Genomic DNA, 24,175 nt, shown 5'->3' on the forward strand with positions numbered 1-24,175 from the left:
TTTCAACATCAAACGACGAAGGAGAGGAGGAGAAATATTATTTACACAAAGTGAAAATCCCCAAAACGAAATCTAGGAAAATGATAATCATATGTTGAACTAAGCAAGAGGGATCTCAAATCAGAAATATCAAGCACAGGCGCAGGGATTATCCACAGCCAAAAGTTCTTCATTAGCGATCCTGAAGAGTGCTACCATGTACTGCAAGATTGGTTTTGGAATCGAATGCTTTGGGGGTTTTCAAACAAAGCGTTTTTTATACATCTTCTTGTTCTTCAGAGGGGCTCTGACTTGACATTCGTGTTCTGAGAATATTTTCTTTCTCTGCAATTCTTTATTTTCATATCCTTTTTTACCTATTTTGTTCTAAGAGAGATTTTTCAAAAAAGGGGGTCGATTGATTTGCAAGTTCTGCATGCCATCAGCTATAGAATCAACAGGAGCTCTCTGGACATTGGGGTTGTAACTAGGCGGCAGAGGAGGAGCATTGCTGGGCCTTGGTATCTCAAAGCGTATAGGAGATGCCATGGAAGAAGAATCACAACTCGATCTCGATCCCTTGATCCAAAATCCTTACTTATTCTCTGAAAATCCAACAAAACACAATCCAAAGTCCCAAATCGGAGAATGCCTAAGCCAATCAATTAAATTCCACCAAATTCTAAATAAAGAAAACAACAAATCTTCATCTCTGCAATTCTTTATTTGTATACCCTTTTTTACCTATTTTGTCAGGGCCTTAGAGTCAACTCCTGAATCAAGACAAGGTCGACGGATTGTTCTTCTAGTGAAGATGAATCAACGATGGGTTCTGATAGGAGGAATGGTACAGCTGGGCATAATTTACCTGCTAGCTACTGCAAGATTGGTTTTGCAGGAAAGAGAGAAGGAGATGAACCGATAGAGAGGGAAGAAAACCTCTGCAAATTTCTTTTTCTTTGATTTTGTTTTACCTTCTAATCGGGTAGGAGGATCCAGTAGGTAAAATGGGTTGTGGTTCATGAAATGGTGCAAGCTAATCTCCACCATAGGATCTCTTTACGCCACGTGTCACACAAGGAAGGTGGCATTGTTGAGAATTGCCAAACTACAGAATTGGAGAGGATTTTTATCCACCTCCGCCTCTCTCCTTTACTCCAAACATGTTTCTCAATCCTCTACAAAAATCTATCTAGGTTTCGAAGGCAACTGCGTTTGTGATTTCAATAATCCATTCCGATCTATCTCCGTTTCTTGTTCTTTCTCTTACTTGAAGATGGAAGTTGTAAATAGAACACGGGCCAGGCCCGGTCCAAGCTTCCCACAAGGAACAGGCCGGAGCCGACCAGTTAAGTGGTTGGGTCTCTTCCCCCCTCTTAGATCGATTCCTAGTGGGAGTCTAAATAAGGGTAGGGGTCTTAGGGTTTTGGCTTTATATAGAAAGCCTGTAACCCTAAGACCACATCATCTGAGAAACCAAATTTTCCCTCTCTCTAGTGTTTTGTGTTCTCTTTGGTATTCCATCTCTTCCCAGGGATTTGTGGTGTGGAGTTCTCTATGAAGAAACCTTTCGAGATATTCGAAGATCGTGAAGGAGATCGTTTGAGTTCATAAAGCTTGTAACGAAACCTGTACGAGATCCTCTTCCGCTAGTTCCCATCTTCGTTTAGGTAACACCCTAACGGCTGATGATTTATTTACATTAGCATCAGAGCCATGGGGTTTGATTCACTTTTTGTCACACCCCTATCCCAATAAAGGATAAAATACTATAAACGGGGTATGATAGGATGCTTACCAACATCCTAACCACTACCAGGATCTTGATGCAGTGGCCACCACACAGTCTTACACTAATATTAAATCACAATAATATTAGAACGCGGAAAGTAAAGGAATATTCCATTCCCAAAAGTATAAAAAATGAACGAAAGCGTTACAAATACAAAAAGTTCAAGTCTACGTGATAGATAGTTTAATATTTTACATTTCAACCCAAAATGACTATCTAAAAACTGAAACAATAGGAATACTACTAAATATATACAATGCTCATAATAAACAAAATAAAAGATATAACTGTGCCCCAATGGTACAGTCCATGAGCACATGCCATGATCAAGGTCCAAAATCACGGCTCCGATCAGTCCACATCAAAAGGATCACCTGCATATAGCTAAAAAGGGTTGCGCAACGGGGTTAGCTACACTAGCTAGTGAGGGAGCAAAGGGGAGTGCAGATATACCATACAAACAATTCAATATCAGAATGATGCATGTTAATGTTAGATTCATTTTTCACCTAGCACACAAATTCTATCGGTCAAGTGTATGCTACTGTGATAACTCGAGAGAAATTGATGGTCACTTATCCTATCGTTCCAATGAAACCTCAATTACCACGAGGGGACCTACACTGGTAGAAGCCATCATGACCACCCAGTGGCAGACCCCGATAGCCATCACTACCCCTGACTTGGCCTCTCCCACCTCCACAGCCATCAGGTGCTCAAACTATCCAACACATAAACCCCTGTTGGCAAGGGTCGTAGCATAAGGGAACACAAATCCTAGCCACAGATATACTACATGCAAATCCTATCATCCCGAGAGGTATTCTGAGTGCATCAACGTCCCATTCCATCTAGTACTCGGGTACCAGCACGGCACGACGCATACAGACCAGGATGGTAAGCAATAAATATAATAATAATAATAATCTCGGGGTTCCGGCACTGGCATACCCGGCACCGTAACCCAATATAACACTGTAAAGCATCATATCCACATTTCATCAATTCATATCCCACAAGGTTTCATATGCAAGATGCAACATATCAAAATGAATGCAACACATAAATCATTATGTTAATCTATATAAATGCATTTTCATATATATATCAAGCCCAAACATCACCCAAAACCCACTCACAGTTTGTTTACTTGTCGTTCGGTGTGTTTGGTAAGGTTTGCTTATGAGCATGCACTCCCGTACAAATTCCAAGGTCTGAGGATGAGTAAAAACAGTGTTAAAAGTGTTTAGGTGGGTCCCATGAAGGGTCCCAACAATTTAATTTAAGTTTGGGTCAAGATAGCAGGGGCGGATGAAGGAAAGGAGTCAGTCAGGTGAGTCCGGTCGTTCCTTCGCCGCCATTCTTTTGAAGTCTATGAAGATCCTCACCTCCAACCCTTCATCCATGGAACCATAGAGGTCTTAGGGTTGGGGAGGTGAGTCCATTCCTTCGTTGGAGGTCCAAAACACATAGTCCTTTAAGGAATTTAGGGGAGACAAGAGTTTGGATCCATCTCCAAGGTTTCTTCCCAAACCTAAACAAGGTTTTCAATGCTTGAACAACATTCAGATTGTCAAAACCATGAAAGCATTAAGGGAAGGGAATATAGGTTTTAAAGATAGCATTCAATAGGGTTTGTTGGGTTTCCAAGAGAACCCCCAAGTGTTTTTTTTTTTTCTAAAGGTCAGCAATGTATGTATTAATGGTAAAAAAAGTACAGAAACGTAGTGACTTTCCCTAGTACAAAGGAGGGGAATTAGTCACAAACTTCCGCCATCCTAAAATCTGTAATACGGACGACACAATGCCTCCCATTCAATCACATGGGCTATGAAACTTGGACCTGTGGGCTAGGAGTGTGTCTCTTTGGTCATTGCTGCTTTTTTGGCTAACACATCAGCTACAGTATTTACTTCTCGATAGCAATGCGTTATTCGCCACTAAATGGAGTCTAGGAATCCTGCTATTGCCCACCACCGTTGCAAACTTTGCCATGGCAGTTTGGCCAACAAAATGGAGGTAACCACCAATACCAAGTCGCATTCAACCCAAAGGTGGTGCAATTGCAGTTTCATCGCTTCTTTTATCCCCTCAAAGAAGGCTGCTAGTTCTACATTGAAATTCGTCCCCACCCCTTGGTAGATAGAAAAACATTTCACTAGGGTGCCAAAGTGGTTTCTAAAAATCCCCCCTGCTCCAGAGGACCCCGGATTTCCCAAGGATGATCCATCAATATTTAACTTTATCCACCCTGTAGGGGGTTGTCGCCACCTTACCTCTTTAATTGAGCATGTCGGTTGTCTAGCAACCAAAACTTGAAAAATTTTGGACAGCAGTAGATCATGGATTGTTTTCACATGTACCCCCTTTATCTTTGAGCAATTTGCAATCTCCCTTATGCACCGCTTCACTACTTGTGTTGGCGTCCCTCTTTGATTATCATATCTTCTTCGGTTACGCTCAAGCAATAGTTGTTGACACCCAACTATTTGAAGTGCCCCCCATACTTTATTTAATGGGACTGTTCTGTATTTCCTTCGCCACCACGAGAATAGCAGCTCCACCATAGGGAACCCAGTCCAATTTTCTTAGAAATAAAACATTATTTCTCTCCATACCTGAATCGAAAAGTGACAGTTGAGAAAGATATGCGAGATTGATTCGCAGTCAGCGTGGCACAATTTGCATCTCGAAGCTAACGGAATTGCTTTGCGGGACACCTTCTCATCGGTTGGTAGAGCACCATGCATTAATCGCCACCCAAACAACAAACTGCAGGGGTGTAACTGGCGCTGCCAGATCGCCCAACTCCATTCTTTTGGGCCAGACTTCTCTCTTAAATGATCCCACGCAGACCTAACCGAAAAAACTCCTGAGGTTGAGTGCGCCCAAAACCTTAGATCCTCCCTTGCCGTAGCCTTGAGTTCCAGCTCTTGAATCTGATTGAAGACACTTTATAATGGTACAACTGAAACTTGAGGGAATGACCACTTGTCATCTTCTAGGAAATCAGAAACCTTGGCCGCTAGATTGCTTGGAATGTCAATCGGCTTTAATAGGTCTTGTATACTATGCTCCCCTACCCATTTATCATACCAAAACCTTATTGTATTTCCTTTCCCTACCACCCACCGTTCCGACTCAAGCAGAAAATTCCACACCCTTCTTAAACCTGGAAGGATCGAAGATGATCCCACAGAATTTCTTAGGCTTCCATCTCGCTTAATGAACCTTCCTCGCAAAAAAATTGCAAATTTAGTGTCAGCTGTTTTGAGTGTCCAGGCCAGCTTAGCCAGTAGCGCCATGTTAAGATCACGCAGCTGCCTAAGCCCAATCCCCCCCCCTCCTTTGGTTTGCAAAGCTGGTTCCAACGGACCGTGATGGATTTGGGAGAATCCGCTTCCCCTGTTCAGATGAAATTCCTGATACACCGTTCCATAATGGCCATTGCTGATGATGGCCATAAGTACACTGAGAAATTGTGGATAGGGATGCTACACATCACTGATTTAACGAGCTCAACCCTGCTTGCCATTGATAGCAGCCATCCTTTCCATGATGCAAGCCTTTTTTTGAAGCTATCAATCATAGGCATGAACATATCCCTTTTCCTTCTGCCTTGCATGAGTTCCACTCCCAAGTACCGAGTAGGCAGTGTACACACTGGGATTTGGAGTATCAAAGCAAGTCGTTGCTTTCGAGTTGCTGATAAACGTCCCAGGAAAACCTTGCTTTTGGATAGATTCACCACTTGACCAGAGTATGCCCCATAATCCTCTAAAATTTTTTTAACTCGCTTCACACTACGAATGTCTGCTTTCAAAAAGATGAAAAGGTCATCAGCATATAGGAGGTGAGTGGGGGTAAGTACCTAACGTGGCCCAGGTAGCGCCTCAGTCATTCCTCTGTTACCCAGATAAGCTAAGCCACGACACAAGACTTCTTCAACTAAAATAAATAATAGGGGGAGAGGGGGTCTCCTTGTCTTAGTCCCCTTTCAACACCAAAAAATCCAACAGGCCCTCCATTTATTAAAACAGATATCCGTGTAGAGAGCAGAATCTGACGGATCCATGAAATCCACAACTGAGAGAACCCAAATGCTGTTAGGACATCAAATAAACCCCAGTCAAGCGTGTCAAAAGCCTTCTGAACATCTAGTTTCATGCCCAATCCACCCCCCTGCATTTTCTCATCATGATATTGGTTAATTCAGATGCCACGCCAATGTTTTCAAAGATGACTTTTCCTTTCTGGTACGCGCCCAGCTCAGGAGAGATTAACTTGTGCAATATCAGAGATAACCGCATTGCCATTATCTTTGGGATTAGCTTGAAAAAGAAATTACCTAGGCAGATCGGCCGGAACTGCCCTACTTTGCAAGCATTTTCCACCTTTGGAACCAAACTTAAAAAGTTACTATTAATCCCCTTCGTTACCACCCCTTCTTTGAAGAAATTTTGAATCCCCCTGATGACATCATGTCCTACCACATCCCAACACGATCTGTAGAACGTTCCTGGAAACCCGTCCGGCCCTGGAGCACTGGATGGATCTAAGTAAAAAACCACAGCTCTTATCTCATCATGTGAAGGGACCTTTGCTAGCATCTCATTATCAGCATGCGTGACAATTGTGGGAATTACTGCAATCAAACTTGCCACCGTGGTGGGACCCCCTTTTTTGAAAAAAAATTCAAAGTGCGAAGCCATATGATTTCCTATGGCGCTTGCACAAGTTAACACCTCCCCATCTTCCTTTTTTAATCCCCTAATAGAATTCCTTGCGGCTTTAATCGTGGCTGACATATGAAAATATTTAGAACACCTGTCGCCATGCTGAACCCATTTATCACTAGCCTTTTCTCTCCATAATTTCTCCTGGAGCAAGGTTGCATGGTCATAAGACCTTTTAGCCTGTAGCTCTCTTTCAAACAATTCTTCTGAGAACCCATTTGCTTCTATCAGGGATTGAACATCCTCAAGACTTGCCCTTGAACGTGCCACTTCATTATCAATATGTGGAAATGTCGTTCTTGCCCACTCTCACATAGGGCCTTTAAGGCGTTTTAGCTTTGTAGCCACTACAAATAGTGGTGACCCCTGGACCGGCTCTGACTAAGCGTGTAGGACAAAATCATGAAAGCTGTCATGCTCGACCCAAAACCGCTGCATTCGGAATGGCACATTAGAGGGTCGGGGAACCTTACCACATGAGATCAGCAGAGGGGAGTGGTCTGAAGGCCCCCTTACCATCACCCGTTGCATGCTGCCTTCATACTGCTGCCACCAGGCGTCATTGCAAAAGCTACAATCTAACACTGCCATCACATTGCCGACCCGTCGATTGTTCGTCCATGTAAATCTGCTCCCAGTTGAGGTAATGGGCAAAAGAGAAGTAGCTTCCACCATTGCTGCAAATTCCTCCGCGGATCTCACTGCGAACCTCCCTGGACCCCTTTTCTCTGATGCATATAAGCAGGCATTAAAGTCCCCTACAACTAACCATGGGCAAGACGCACCGACAAGAGACGCCAAGTCACACCATAACTATTGTCTAAGCGCGCGGAAACAGCTTGCATGTATAACAGAAATGATGCTTCTAACTCCTTGAATTTCCACCTGCAAAGATAAAAGCTGCTCGGACTCCAATACCACCACTGGCTAAGGCAACCCAAATTTCCATAGGAACCAAATATTTGGAACCCCCACATCACGGTTATTGCTCAATACATCTGCATGCATTCCTAACCTTGCAAAGAACAGAATTGAACACTTACATACCCTTATCTTTGGCTCCACCAGACATAAGAAGTCCGGTCTTTCTTCATTCATGAGGTGTCTCAGGTGAGAGTGCGCACGCTGGTTTCCCAGCCCTCTAATATTCCAATATAAGCACTTCATCGGAGATGGTTTGCAGAAGTAATCTGGTGCCTTCCTTCGGCACCCTCGCTTTGCGCTACAAGTAATTCTCTATCAACCCGTCGAGCCTTTGAAGCGCTCAGCCCTTGGCGGCGCGATTCAGAAATAATGTTGGCCTCTTGGATGTGCTTGTCATGTACTTGCCGGCGTTTTTTAACCTTAACGAATGGTGTCTCTTAGTCATCTTAGCTGCTGCGCATTCCAGATTCAGCGTGGTGAACCACGGCTGTCCTACCATTATCGTGGCTGGACACCAAGACCGGAGAAAGCACAACTTCGATGGTTCCACCTATTAGATTCAGTCCTTCTTGAACCGCTACTGGTTCATCGGTTCGAGCCAAACTTTGCTCCATGTTTGTGGCAGGCATAACTACTTCCTTATCTTGACGTTGCAAGATGTCATGAGAGGCATGAGGACATGCCAATAGATCTGAGCCAAGCCGTTGAGTCGACACGTAGCCCTCCTCTATTTGGGCGTGTTCATTCAAACCTCGTTGCACCTCACCAACCATGAATGACACGGAGTCCTCCACTCTAGATATACTTCCAAAGAGGGAGAACCCCCAAGTATTACAAACAAGTAACTCTAAACATGAAATCCTTAAGTCAGTCTGATTCCCAACCATCTTCTTGAGATCCAACAGTCTCAAGAGCTTGGGGAGGGTGTCCTAAACCTTCCTAAGGGTATAATGTCTCATATCATTCATTGGTCTTGGGAGATCCCATAGATTTGTCTCTCCTTAGGATTTTTCATTTCTAGGTTGAGGTCACAAGTCCCTTAGGACAGCAAGGGGGTTTTGAGGGCATCAAGGGTAGACCTTGGCATCCTGATAGGTCAATTAATTAATACATTTAGGGGGCACTTTAGGTTTTAATTAACCCCCAATAAGATTTATTAAGTCTTACATAAGCATCCACCATGTGGGCGAGGTCACCGGATTACAACCATGTTCCTAAGTTGCTGTCAAAATATATCAGCTGGGTTGGGCCCACTTTTGAGGGTCTTATATTTATATTGGATCCACGGCTTCTTCATAGAAAAAGTATCCCTTTGAGTCTATTTTACAACGCAACTTGAATCATGTCGATATGATATGTATATACAAAGTTACGGCCAAAATACTGAACAATGGTCATGCTGTAAAATTGCAGGCGGATCCACGAACGGATTATGTTGGGTGAGTCCGCTTGTGCCTCCGTTCGTACCCTAAGACACACCCGAGACACACCCAAGATGGGCGGATCCACGGGCAGATGCACAATTTTGAGTCCGCCCCTGAGTCTGCTCGCAGTAGGAATGGGTTTTTCAAGTCTGAATCTCATCCAAATTGATCCCCAATGCCTCTAATGGCTTCAAGGGCCTCTAGGGATGACTTCTAAGGTTTAATAGGGTCCCAAATATCCTAAGGGCACAAAGCATTAAGCCATTTATGGTCTACATCCAATCCTTCAACCCAATCTTGGGTTTTTGGGGAAAATCTAGGTTTCCATGGCTTGGGTTGAATGGCACACCATTGGGAGGATTAAAGGTGTGCAATGGCACCCAAAGGAACTAACAACAATCCCCAACACAAGAGCATTGGGTCCCAAGTGAAACCCAAGCTATTCCCAAGCTCCAAAATCCCAAAACTAAACTAGAAATTAGAGAAATAGAGAGGGAGAGATGGAAATCACTTACCACCAATTGGAGAACCAAAACCTAGGGCTAGGTGAGCCCCCTTGAACTCCTTCCTTCTCCTTCTCCTCCTTCTTCCTTTCTTTTCCTTCCTTTTCTTCTTTCCTTCTCCGGACAGCAAGAGGGGAGGTAGAGAGTGTGAGTGAGGGAGTTCTCTTTCCCCCTTTCTCCTTCTTCTTCTTCTCCTTCTTTTCCTTTCTCTCTTCTACAGTTTCAGCAAGTGGAGAAAATGAGAAAACTTAAAAGCTTCCTCATCTATTTACCCCCCCTTAAGGCTAAATAACCAATATAAGGTAAACTCCCTAAACTACCCTTAACTTATTCCTTTTTCCCTAAAACAAGTCATGGTCCAACTATTGGGCCAAGATTAAACCCATGGTCCTTGAACCAACCCAACTTCTCAACCTAAAAGAACCTATTGGCTATAAATTAAAATGAGTCTTAGGGCCTGTTTGGTTAGGTGCCCCCAAACACTTAGTGGCTTCTAGGTTTAAATGGATTTTAGTTGGGCTTTAAGTCTTGTTTGGCCCATGTCTTTACCCATTAGGTCTAGTTAATTAGTTAGGACATGTTTGGTTTGGATCCAAGCCTCACTAGCCCTATTAGCCCTTAAGCCTTGTTCGGTTTTAGTTAGGGTATTAAAACCCATTATTTAATTAAGTTAGGCTTTGTAGACCCACTTTCATGACCCAATTAATAATTTAATGGTAAGGGTGAGGGTCCATCTGGTCCAAGGGTCTGATTATAGTGTCCGGGACACGAGAATATGGGTTCCACAGGAAAATAAACCAAAAGGGCAGGTAACAGCACGGGCGGATTATCGATCGGATTCATCAGCAGTGGATCCGGTCATGACTCCGATACTGCTGTCAAGGCCCAAACTTCAAGGAAAGTTACAGGGCTTTGGCCCACACTTCCAAAACTTTGAGGAGATTCTTATTATAATATTTTGAGTCTAAGGTCATCAGTGTTGACCATAGCCATAGGGCACTACCCTTTGGGTAAGGTCTAAATTGCCTTAGGGTATTAGGGTATATTTCGGGTGTGGGTGTAACACTTTTGATTTGGTAAGAGAAAATTTTTTGGGGAATTTCTAGAGATCTGCAAACCAGCGGCGGTGCATACAGACATGACAACGTGCGTGCACCACAGTTGGCTGTTGCACAGAAGTTGGAATGTGCGCACTCCGCACTTGGTTGTTGCACAGAAGCTAGAATGTGGGCACTTGGTGCTCCCGCCCCGCTGGCCCCTGGCACTACCGCTGAACAACCCCCCTCCCGCGCCTACACCTTGCTGGCCCACCAGCCCGCGGCTTGCTGTTGGTTCCTCTCGCGCGAGTACTTCTCAAGTTTTATACGTTTGTGCGCCACTAGTTTGCTTATGCAACTTTTTCCTTTTAATGCAAAGTCTTATTTTTCAAAGGGTTTTGGAGTCATACCTATGAGACTTGAGATGAAACTATGAAACCAATGAGGTGAAGGCGGTTAGTAGGTTGAGATTTTTTTTTAATGGTTGGGAGTCAATTATGCAATGATTATAATTCTTTTTAAAAAGACATAATGATGCAATCATTATGCTTCCTTTTGAAAAGTCAAAATCATGTTGAAGGCTTGTGTAAACCCTTGGCTTTCGAGTTGTTTCAAACAAAAAAAAATAAAAACTTGTTGCCATGTGTTTGATAAGAAAAATAACCGCAAGCACACAGTATTAGTTGTAGCTACAGGTCGAACTCAGGGAGGTCGGGTTGCTTAAATTTTTACTCTCAATTTAGGCAAAGTGTACTCAATAAGCAATTTATATCTCTAAACTTAAACTAAGAAAAATATCAAGATCAACTATCAAATTAAGAAACTAGGCTAAATTAAGGTAAACAGAATTAACAAAAAAAGTAAGAGAATGAGATGTGTAGATTCAAATTGAGATGGACTCTTATGGATGAAATCCACCACAAGGTTAGGGTAAGTTAATGATCAACACATCAAAGCATTGCATATATCATGGTCTAAGTCTATAGGAGATGTGACGAAAAGGACTAACATATCCTATGAGTAGTACACATTCAATATACAATTAGATCTTAAAAATTATGAACGTGAATGGTGTCACAATGGCTACGACGGCAATATTGCGTATAGTCCATTAGGATGACATGCACAATGCGACGATCAACAATTATGAGCCCAAACAATGAACATGTCCATTAATACCAAGCATGCAAATCATCAACTCATCCTTCCCTCATGCTGCATCCTACCCCAAGAGTTGAGGGTTTAGTTGGCCATGGGAAAATCGATGGAAGGAGAGGGGGTTGATGAAAAGAACATTAAAACTAAACTATAAAAATAAAATCAAAAGATTAAAGAACTTAGCTTGTGTAGAACTTGAACTTGAACCATTGAAGAAAAATTTCTAGCCTTAAACTTGAATCAACACTTTGAATTACACCAATGTAAGAAGGGGATGGGGATTAAAAATCCTAAATTACATTAGATCTAGGAATGAAAAAGACAAAATTACATCAAAGTTCTAAGCTTAGACAAAAAAACTAGAAAAGAAAAAAACAAGACAAAGAATGCTAAAATAAAAGACTAAAGAGAGAATGAATGTCTCCCAAGGGAGAGAAGACCCCCTATTTATAACCACAACCCCCAACCCCTCTTGCCAAATTCGGCCAGCCAAGGGAGAGATTCCCTTGGTCAATATTTATTTATTTATTTTTTTAAAGAAGAAAGGGAGAGAAAGATTAAGGTTTTGTTCCAAAAATAGAGAATGAGGTGGAGATTAGATCCACAATTCTCCAAACATAGAAGATCTCAATAAAATCAACAAGATAATCTTTCCAATTTCCAAGATTTGAGTAGCTTGCTTTGACTTGGGCTCTATCCACAACTAAAAATGCTAGATGTCACCAATGATTCACTTGGACAAAAATACCCCTTCGAATTTTTGAATTTGCTTGCTTGGGTCTTCATGGCCCAATGGTCCAGCCCATATATGAAATTGATTCTTGGGCCTATGGATATGGGCTTCTTTAAAACTTGATTCCTTGCATTTCAACTCCACAAAGGCTTCTAAGCATAATTTGGGCTTCTCTTTTAAGCATGGACCTAAAACCTGAAAACACATAAAAACACCTCGAGTAGCTCTGTTCAAGCATGAGAATACAAGAATATAAAGGCTTAAATTCACATATAAATATGTTCATCACCATGCGGTTTTGATCGTGCCCCCTCATGGATAAAATTGAAATTTTTTAATTTGTTTTAGGGTTTTTGGGAAGGAGATGGGTGAAGTGGAATTCCTTCACCCAACCCCTTTTTTTCCCCCTAATTGGCTTATAGTTATATTTGTGGACCCCAGTTTGTTTTGGATTTTAATTGCCCTTCAGTGTTTTATTTTTACTTTTATGTGTTTGTAAATTTAAATTGGCAATTTTACCCTCCCGTGGCAGTATTGAACTTGTTTGACTCTATCATTTGGGTAAAGCTGTCAAAACCCCATCTCATGCAACCCATATGATTTTATTTTTTTTGTATTTTATGGGATGGAATATTGGTGCTTGTGTAAATGACATGTTTTGATGTATGGGCAATAGAATTGGTACTTAGACATGATACAAAGTGTAGTGCTCCCCAATAGTGATGTAGTAGGATTCTTGAATGTAAAGAGCTAGTTGTAATTTTTATTATTTTATTTTTTGAGAAGCCATGTAATGGGAGCCTATTGCACTACGTATCATAACCTCGTATCGACTCAACATATCACTTCAAGTACCAATCTGAGTCTCTTGTGTGAGTCCCTGGCGCACCCGATGTATGATGCATTAAATTATGGTTTGGAGATGCCCTTTTTTCCTATTTTGTTTGAAATCAATTAAAATTATACGTTCCCAAATCCTCACATTGTGAGATTTAATTATGAGCCTAACGAAATTTTGGTCTCACCGTGTGGAAGAGGGAACTATTAATTTTAATTAGGGTTTCTTGAACAGAAATATTTTTGTGAATGTATACTAAATGTCCTCCATTGCACATTGTAGTGATGGCTACCAAGAGAGTTGTTGCTGACCTTAACTAAGACAACAAGTTGGATGGAACCAACTATGACATGTGGTATCGTAAGATGAAGTTCTTACTCAATGAACAAGATTACTTTGAATACCTGACCTCTGAAATGGCTAAATCCAATGAGGGTACTACCACCCGTCACCGTCAAGAAAAGGAAGCCTATGAGGCTTGGTTTAAGAGAGATCATAGTGTTCGCTTTATCATGTTAAGCTCGCTGTACGATGATCTCATAGGCCAATATAAAAAGTATGAAATTGCCCAGTCCATGTGGAATCTGGTTAAGTTAGAATGTGGCGGTACATCAACTACAAGGCTACAGGCCATGACCTTGAAGTTTGAGATGTACCGTAGGATTGTGAAAGACATGATCCGAAAATTAGTTGATGTTGGGGTACACCTTACCGATGAGCAGTAAGTTCAAGCCATCATTCGGACGTTACCTAATTCTTGGGCCCAAATGAAAGTGATTCTCACACATAACGATAGTGTCAAAACTTTCAATGACATTGCCACTCATGTGGAGCTAGAAGCGGAGCGCCTAGAGGTGACCCAATCTACCAAGCGAAAATATGGCAAGCAACGTGGAAAAAGAGATATTACCAAGGTCAAGTGCTATAACTACCAGAAGATGGGGTACTTCGCTCGAGATTGCATTGAAGCAAAGAAGGTACCATTTCTATCCCTCTTGTCCTGTACTTTTGTTTGTACACATGTTTTGGTTGTCCAAATTCGATCTGATTGGATTGTAAATACAGGAGCAACAAGACACATAGTCGCGTGATCGAGGGGATTCGTAGATTATAGAAAGATTTTAGATCGCACCTAGAACATCTACATGGGAAATGGCACGAGTGAAGCGAAGCAATTCGAGGTGTTGGTATCTATCAGCTCACCTTGCTCATTGGGTGCATCTTGCTTCTTCATGATGTGCTATACGCACCGAAAATCCAACATAATCTACTTTCTGTTACTCCACTTTTGACTACAGGTTATTCATTTGTTTTATATGATGACACTTTTGAGATACTTTTGGATGGTAGTTCTTTTAGACAATGCAAATTTGAGAATGATTTTATTAAATTAGATTTAATAACTCCTGTGGTTGCTTTTTTATCTTTTGTAATTAATACTGATGTTTATTTGGAATCAATTGTATGGCATGCTTAGGTCGAGATATGATGGGATGGTTAGCTAGAGAAGGCCTTCTTGGCCAACTCGCTAAAATCAACATACCGACATGTGAGCCCTATTTAGCTGGTAAGGCCCATCGAAAGCCTTTTGAAAAGGCAATACACGCAACCCCGATACTAGAGCTTGTTCATTCGGACATCTGCGGACCAATGAATGTGAAGGCACGTCATAGTGTTTCTTATTTCTTTACCTTCATAGATGACTATTCGCGATATAGTTATGTCTTTTTTATCGCTCACTGTTACGAAGCATTAGATTGCTTCAATGCTTTGTAGCAAAGGTTGAGAATCAACAAGGCAAGAGCTTAAAAACTCTGCGTACTGACCGAGGATGCGAATATCTGTCAGATCAGTTCAAAGCACTGTGTGAGGAAAAAAGAATCATCAAACAATTAACTATCCTTTACACTCCGTAACATAATGGTGTAACAGAGCGAAGGAATGGAACACTTCTAGATACGATTAAATCGATGATGGCGCAAGCCAACCTCCCAATATCCTTCTAGGGGGATGCTCTATTGACCGCTGCTTACATCCTTAATCGTGTGCCCTCACAGTCAGTTCCTTCCACTCCCTATGAATTGTGGAAAGGCACAAAACCTACTTTGGGGCATATGCGACCATGGGGATGTGCAGGATATGTTCATAGTACCTTCCATAAGTTTGGAAAACTTGGCCCTAGAGCTAAAAAGAGTATCTTTATAAGATATTCTGATAGCTTAAAAAGCTATATAATGTACGGTGGACATCAAGATGGGGGAATGACTGAGACTGAGTCCCGTGATGTTGATTTTCTTGAGACCGATTTCCCTAGTATTAGTGACGCTAATAGAAATCTTGGTCTCTTTGAGATAGAGACTGACGAAAATGTTTAATCTACTCTTAGCGAGGGTGAGCAATTAATAACTCATCATGAGATCTTCAAAGAGGGTGAGAGTGATCAGCCCAGTGGGAGTGCGCCACTTAGTGAAAGTGCACAACCGAAAAGTTAAGATCTTTTTTACACGTAGGAGCGTATATGGATATGTTCTCTGTCATCATTTTGAGATTGAAGGGGACGCCCTCGTTTGCGTTCCAAGGGATGAGGATGAGCCGGCCTCAATAAGTGAGGCACTCCCATCTCCCGTTAAGGAAATGTAACAAGCTACTATGGAAGATGAGTTGAGTTTTATGAGTAAGAACCAAGTCTGGGAGTTAGTTGACCTTCCGACTAGATGCAAAGCCATCGGGAACAAATGGGTCCTGAAGGTCAAGCGTAAGGTAAATGGTTCAATTGACAGGTATAAAGCACGCCTTGAGGTGAAGGGATATACCCAAAGAGAGGGTGTAGACTATGATGAGATGTTCTCCCCTATGGTGAGAATGGCCTCTATACGCCTCATTCTAGCTATTGTCACAAAATTGGATTTGGAACTCTACCAAATGGATGTAAAAATGTTTCATCTCAATGGCTCAACCCATGGGTTTTGAGAAGGAGGGACAAGAGCACAAAGTATTCTATCTTAAACGTTCCATCTATGGCCTTAAGCAATCGTCCAGGCAGTGGTACATTAGATTTCATCATGCCATTACCTCTATTAGTTTTGATATGATTGAAGAAGACTAGTGCATGTATGTTAAACGGTCTAAGGTAGGATGCCTTATCCTATCCTTATATGTTGATGACATCTTGTTGGCTAGAAATGGCATTGAATTGTTTGTCACTACTAAAGAGTGGCTATCCTCTACTCTTGAGATGAAGGACATGGGTGAGGCCAACTTTGTGTTCGGCGTGAAGATTGTGAGAGATTGCACTAGGAGACTTCTTAGATTGTCTCAAGAGACTTACATAAAGAAAGTCCTGGAGCAATTCCATATAAACAACTCAACACCCACAGACACTCCAATGGACAAGGCATGCACTTTGAGCCTACACCAGTGCCTTAAGACTGATGAAGAGAGAAACCAAATGTCCAAATACCCTATATGGCAACAGTAGGTAGTCTGATGTATGCGATGATATGCACGTGTCCAGATATATGCTTTGCTATTGGCATAGTTAGCCATTACCAAAGTAACCCAGGACCAATTCATTGGCAGGCAGTAAAGAGAATCTTTCGAAACCTATGTGGAACTACAGACCTCCCGCTCACCTTTAGTGGTTCAGGCTTGAGACTGAGAGGCTATAGTGATGCTGATTGGGCTAGTGATAGAGAGATCGCAAATCCACTTCAGGGTATGCATTTTTCCTAGGAGGCGGAGCTGTTAGTTGGAGTAGCAAGAAATAGACCTGCATCGCCTTATCCATGATGGAGTCAGAATACATCGAGTGTTCGGCAGCAGTTCAGGAGCCCGTTTGGCTCAGAAGGTTCTTACAGATCTCCACTGGTAATATGCTGGCTGATCCTTTGACAAAACCCATTTCCAAAGATATTTTCCTAGTTCATGTTAGGAACCTGAGACTCAGGTGTGAGGATCCGTTCCTTTCCGAGAACCGTTCGTGAGGGGGGTTTGGTGTTCCTCCCCCCCCACTGCGCACTTGGCTCGGAATGAGTTTGGGGTTACGCTCCTCGGTTGGAGAGAGAGAAGGAATGCATCTTCTCAAATGGTTATGATTTATCAGGGGATGGGGATCATACAATGAAATGAAATGGAGTCGCTACCAAGGATTAGGGCTTAGGACCCGTTGGTGTAGCCCTGTGAAGGGCTATGGGACTTCATTTGATCTGGTCAGAGATTCGGGGTAAGTGGTCAGGTTAGGAGAGTGGGAAGGTGTTAGGCACCCACCTCGCCCGACAAAACTAGTCTTTCTACTAGATATTGGTTTTCGAATATTCTTCCTTCATAAATGTCCTATTCCTACATGTACATCTAGAATGATGCGCAAACTGCTTAATTAAATTAACTACTGTACACTACGTAGTTATAATAGGTCTACATTGCTACGGAATTAAAATGCGGTGAAAGAATTAAAAACCTGTATGCGTTTAAACCAATGCAGTTATACGGGACGAATCATGTCCCCTAGCTCAGGTGGAGGCAAAAGACTAGCTTTGTCCTTCGTCGGACAGAGTAACGACGTTAAAAAGTAGTTACCTGGATATCAGGTAGAATAACAGCGTCGAAAAAATATTTGGGGAGTACTTACCCGGATGGCGGGCAGCGTAATAGCGTACGGGTGTCGAGTGCTGAGACCTCGGATAAAATAACAACGTCGAAGAGCTTCAAAAGTTAGGCTTCTTCAAATATCGGGCAAAGTAACGACGCACGAGCGTCAGATACTAGGACCTCGAACAGAATAACGGTGTCAAAAAGCACTTTGAAAACTGGGGATTAGGACCTCGGGCAAGGTGACTAGACCATGGGAGGCTTCGGGTTTTCGGACAGAACCGGGTTAGGAAAGGCGGGTCCGGAGGACCCGAACTCCAGACAAAGGGACTATGCTTGAAGGCTCGAAATCAGATAGGAGCAGGGCCCCGAAACCAGGAAAAAGGAAGAAAAAAAACTACAAATGGAGCTCTGGGGTCCTTCGTCTCCTCCACTTGAGACCTTGTTGAAATGAGGGGTGGGGGCTATTTATAAGCAAAATTTCGTCTGGCAGCGCCTCAGAACCGAAAAATCTCACTTTGGGTACCCTGGAGGCACCGCGGCCTGGGGCGAGGCGCTGCCGCTCGGCACCACAGAGGGGGAATCTTCTCTGACTGCGGCGGCACAGCCGGGCGTGGCGCTATCGGGCAGCGCCGCAGCCAAGCACAGTGCTGCCGGGAGGTGCCACAGCAGAGTGCGGTGCTATCGGGCAGTGCCACAGCCGGGCACGGTGTTGTCGGGCGATGCCGCGATCGTGCACGATGCCACTGGGTCAGGGCTTCAAGCTAGGGCATCGTGTGGGGTCATTCCGGGGATGCGGAGGGACCACAGGTGGAAACAAAATGGAATAGGGGGTGTCCGAGTCACTACAAGAGGAAAGGGTATTTAAAGGACATTGCCAGTCTTTCGCGTCCGGTTGTCGTCATCGCTAGGGAGTGGTAAAATTCAGCGTCTACAGTTTGCCCCTCTTTGGCCGAGACCTGTGCCAACAACTGAAGGACAAAGATAAAAGACCGCTTGATTTTGTCACCAGGAGCATGCATCACCACCACTTTGCTCATAGGTGGCGGAGTTAACTAATAAAGCCCCATCTCGGTAAACTATTCGACAAATCTTCTAAGCAATTACTACCGTTACTATGCTCATAGGTGACGGTGTTCCCTCGGTAAACTTTTCAGTAAGCCTCCTTGGGCCGAGCAACTACTCTATTACTTTGCTCAAAGGTAACAGAGGTCTCTTAGTAAACCTTTCGGTGAACTTCCTCGGGTTGAGCAACTACTATCGTCACTTTGCTCATAGGTGACGAAGTTTTGAATAATAAAACCTAACTCAGCAAATTGCTCGGTGAATGATAAAACCTATCTCGGCAAACCATTCGATGAAACTTCTTTTTGTAGTTCTGAACACCAAAACCTATCTCTGCAAATGGGTGATCAAAAGACCAAAAAGCACAAAAGCTTTAAGCAATGCTCGATCTGAAAGGCATACTGACCCAATTTTTTGTTGGGACGTACGATGAGATGGCATCGTGACCAAATGATGAGATGGCATCACAACCAAATGATGAGATGGCATCGTGACTAAACGATGAGATGGCATCGCGACCAAACAATGAGATGGCATCGCGACCAAATGATGAGATGGCATCGCGACCAAATTTTAAAATGTGTAACGATGAAACGGCATCGTGACCGAATTTTGAAATGTGTAATGATGAGATGGTATCGTGACCGAATTTTAAAACGTGTAACAATGAGACGGCATCGCGATTGGATTTTGAAATGTGTAACGATGAGACGGCATCACGATCGAGTTTTGAAATGTGTAACGATGAGACGGCATCGCAATCGAATTTTGAAATGTGTAACGATGAGACGGCATCATGACGTATGATGAGATGGCATCACGACCACTTTGTAAAAAACATACGATGAGATGGCATCATGACCACTGGGGAAAAACATGCAATGAGGTGGCATCACGACCTATTTTTCAAAAACATACGATGAGACGGCATCACGACCGGTTTTTCAAAAAAGAAAATATGATGGGACGTCATCATGATTGGTTTTTCTAAAACATAAGATGAGACAATATCGCGATCGATTTTTCAAAAAGAACATACAATGAGATGGCATCACGACCGGTTTTTTAAAATTTATAGTGGGGTGGCGTCGCAAGCCCCAAAAAAATTATATATATATATTTTTTTTTGAAAAGTGACAATGAGACAGCATCGTGACCAATTTTTTAAAAAGCAGCGATGAGACAGCCTCGTACCCAGAAAGACGGGGTCACCAACTGATCGAGCCATACTCGAGTATGGTAGGGATAGAAAAACCATAGGAGATCAGACTATACACGAGTATGGCAGAGATTGGGAGAGCATAGGAGGTCAAACTATACGTGAGTATAGCAAAAATCAAGGGACCACGGGAGGTTGGTCTATAAGCGAGTATAGCGAAAATCAAGAGATCACGGGAGGTCAGTCTATAAGCGAGTATAGCGAAAATCGAGAGACCATGGGAGGTCGGTCTATACGTGAGTATAGCAAAAATCAAGGGACCACGGGAGGTCTGACTATACGCGAGTATAGCAAAAATTAAGAGACCATAGGAGATCGGACTACACGCGAGTATAGTGGAAATCAGAAGACCACAGAAGGTCGGACTATACGCGAGCATAGTAGAAATCAAGAGACCATAGGAGGTCGGACTATACGTGAGTATAGAAGAGATCAAGATATCACGGGAGGTTGGTCTATACACGAGTATAGCGGAAATGAAGAGACCACGGGAGGTCAGTCTATACGCGAGTATGCGAAAATTAGGAGACCACGGGAAGTCGGTCTATACGTGAGTATAGCGGAAATCAAGGGACCACGGGAGGTCGGACTATACACGAGTATAACAGAGATCAGAAGAGTTAATGATTAACTTGCAAAGATGATCAAATGATGGGTCAATTTGTACATGAGTACAATGGGGACCGAAAGATTTATGGGGTGATCGAACTATACACGAGTACAGCGAGGATCAAAAAGGGCAATGATCAATTTGTACACGAGTACAAGGAGGATCAAATTCATAGGACGGTCAAACTATACACGAGTATAGTGGGTTTAATGAATGATCAAGCTATACACGAGTATAGTAAAGATTAATAGGATCAAGTTGCACAAGAGTGCGGAATTTTTTTAAAGGTCATTGATGAATTCAGTAATGGTCGAATAATCAAATTGCATGCGAGTGCAAAAGATATCGAAGGTTTAGTCAAGCCATACATGAGTGTGGTAGGAGCCAAACGATATGAGATCAGGTTTTATGTGAGTGCAACAAAAATCAATGTTTAAACAACATGTGACAATGCAATCCTTATGCATGATGAATTTTTTTTTAATTTTTTTATTTTTTAAAAAAAGGTCATTCATGAATTCAACAGTGGTCGGATAATCAAATTGCACACGAGTATAGAAGAAATCGAAGGTTTGGTCAAGCCATACGTGAGTGTGGTAGGAGCCAAACGATATGAGATTAGGTTGTACGTGAGTGCAACAAAAATCAACGTTTAAACAATATGTGACAATGCAATCCTTATGCATGATGAAATTTTTTTCTTTCATATAAAGAGATGAAATTATCAAATTTATGCAAATATTTATGATGCAAACATGGGCCAATGAAAAGCAATCATATACAATAAAAAATGCTTACCAAATATCCTTCATTTCTATACTGCACAACACTTGTTCTTCACAAATGGTTAGTGCATAAATGTGATGGCAGCACCAAAAACCTAGATAAAGAAACATTTTCCATGGTTGTGATTCACCTTTTTTTTCTTTTCTTCTTTTTTTTTTTTTTTTTTTTCTTTTGAAAAACATTTTATTTGCAAAAGTATTTCATTTTGAAATCCTATTGCATAATTCCACGTAGGCATATTATTCGCGTCCCTGTTACTCGCATAGGCTCGATAGACGTTGAGGGGCCAAAATCGAATGAGCAAAACTTTGCCCCAGTAGGTCAGAATGGATGCGACCAAGATGGGTGGATAGGTCATCCTTCCTTTCCTCCATGGGTAGCATTGTCTTTCTTTTTCATGTGGTCATCGAGGTTCTTCAATGATTAGGAACTTATCTCCATGGACAGGATGCCCCTCTTATTTCAGATGCCCTTTCTTGGTAAACTGCCCCAGGGAAATAAACTTTCTTCCTCATACCCCATCATCTCGGATAGAGATTGCCCTAATGACAACTTGATTCCTCTTCTGGTATTCCCCTGTTCACCTTACTGGTTAAAAAGATGAGTACACTGTTGCTAACGCTCTGATCCTTAGGATTTTATAAACCATAAATTCTCTTGATCTTGGTAGACAGGCTGTCTTTTTTTTTTTTTTTTTTCTATCATTGGGTCGCATCAAAGAGAGAGATACTAACCAATGAGGGAATAGAGTGGAAATATGGAGAGTAGAAGTAATAAGAAGCAAATACATGAGCGGAGAATTGTATATGTGGGAGGACCGAACTTGATTATTCTTTTATCAAGTTGCCTACGTATCCTAAGTAGGGATTAGGTCGAATGTAGTTCAGGACAAAGATGTCCCAACGTCAAAGCCTTGATAATTAAGTTCCATCATAGCCGGATGAGCTTGAAGCTGCTGAGGAGAGTCTCATCATCATTTAGCTCGGAAGGGCTTTACTAGGTTGTAATGGGGCTTAGGATTGGGTTCCAAAGGATGGTAGAGGCTCAAATGTGCCCCTAGGGTCCAACCATGACTTGACACTTTTGCTACCAAAATTCTACCAAAAGTCTAGTAACTGAACTTGTTGGGGAACTTTTTCTTTTTAGTAGTGTAATTGAGAAGTTTGGTAATCTCTCTCGTGTTTCAACTAAAGACTTTGGTAATTTCAACCTTGATAATTTTGACAATTCCATCTCTGAAAGAAAATTGGCAATTTTTGCCCCAGGGTCTAATTGCTCTCAATTGTTTGCAATGTCTCGAGCCAATGCATCATCTCTCTCTTTTTTTTTGTAACTCTTGTTTCTTTTTGCTTTCATCATTTGTTTTTTTGAACTCTTTCATCATTATTATTATTTTTTTTTTGCTTTCTTTTTTATTAACTCTTTCATCACTTTTCTTTTTTTTTTTTGCTCTCTTTTTTGAACTCTCATTTTTTTTCTTTTGAGATTGGCCCTAATTTGGTTGTGGAGACGGAGCTACTTTTTTTTTTTAAATCCTTCAGAAACGTATTGCCCTTGTGACGTCTTACTTCACCAAGGAGACTTCTTCCGGTTAGACCCTAGAAGCTAATGGGACATTTTGATGAGCTAGAGGATACATGGATAATGAGGTGTAGGTGGGCCAAAGTGAGTTTTTTTAAAGGAAAAGACTAAGGAACAATTGGGGGACTAGCGGATTTTGCTGTCTCAGGGTTTATTTGAGACAACTAGCGGCCAAAGGGGGCCTCCCTTAACAGGCTTTATGAGATGAAATCTTCATCTAGGCTTCCGACTCGTTTGAAAGGGATCAGATTGATCGAGCTACATTTATATATGCATTTCTTGTTTAATTTAGCAGCTCTTGTCCAATAATTATGGTTTATTACACTAAAATGCTTGAATTATTGATTATTACAGGAATATTGGAGTTTGCAGATATTTGATGCTAAAGGGGGCAGCTGGGGAATACATTATAGAAGAGGAGCTTGATTGCTATTTAAAAAGATGGAAGATTTAAAAATCCTTTTTATCTCTCCTTCTAATCATCACTTCATGATTATTCCAACTCCATTATCTCTTTCTTTTTTTTTTTTTTAATTTAAAGCCTGTCCCATTATCTATCCATCTTTCCATCTCTCATCCCCATTTCATACGTAGACCTCCCTCTCTCTCTTTTAGTTTCCTATTCCAAACCATATTCTATCTCTTTCTTTATCTTTTTCTAATTTTAAAAAAGCCATCCCCATCTCACACGTTCTCTCTCTCTCTCTCTCTCTCTCTCTCTCTCTCTCTCTCTCTCTCTCCTATTCTAATCTGATTCCCCTGAATCTTTTTCTTTTTCTAATTTTGAAAAACCTACTCACCTCTTCCCATTAAGATAAATGGATGCATTTAAAAGAGTGGGCAGAATACAGATTCATTATCATTCCCCCACCAAGAGCAAGAGAGGAGAGAGGGTCTTAGGGTTTCTACTTGGAGACGTTGAGATCACCATTGCTGCCGTTGCTGCCATGAAGATCGACTGTAGTTGTGCTCCCTTGATCGCCATGTGTAGCTAAATTCCCAACCTATTCTCAAGGAGATGAAACTCTATGAAGTTAATTTATTTTATTTTCTTTGCACATTGACTATTTGATGTTAAGACTTCTATAATTCTTTGATCTAGTTTAATGATGACATCTAGTTAAGATCTTTTGTTTCTGTGATTCAATTGATTCGTTCAAATAGTGGTTTTCTTTTCCCATGTGGTTGTACCAAAGATAGGTT

The 24,175-nt window shown here is 41.9% G+C and overlaps 1 long non-coding RNA gene across 1 annotated transcript; it reads right to left on the minus strand.

Annotated features, from left to right (window-relative positions):
- Positions 1-246: 246 nt before the first annotated feature.
- On the minus strand, positions 247-24,175 carry LOC122661256. Its single transcript, XR_006332852.1, has 4 exons — positions 24,164-24,175; positions 23,661-23,665; positions 22,823-22,840; positions 247-356 (listed from the first exon to the last, which is right to left on the minus strand). It is a non-coding gene; the product is annotated as an uncharacterized LOC122661256 (long non-coding RNA).

The sequence above is a fragment of the Telopea speciosissima genome, chromosome 5 (genome assembly GCF_018873765.1).
Source record: "Telopea speciosissima isolate NSW1024214 ecotype Mountain lineage chromosome 5, Tspe_v1, whole genome shotgun sequence".
Lineage (NCBI taxonomy): Eukaryota > Viridiplantae > Streptophyta > Magnoliopsida > Proteales > Proteaceae > Telopea > Telopea speciosissima.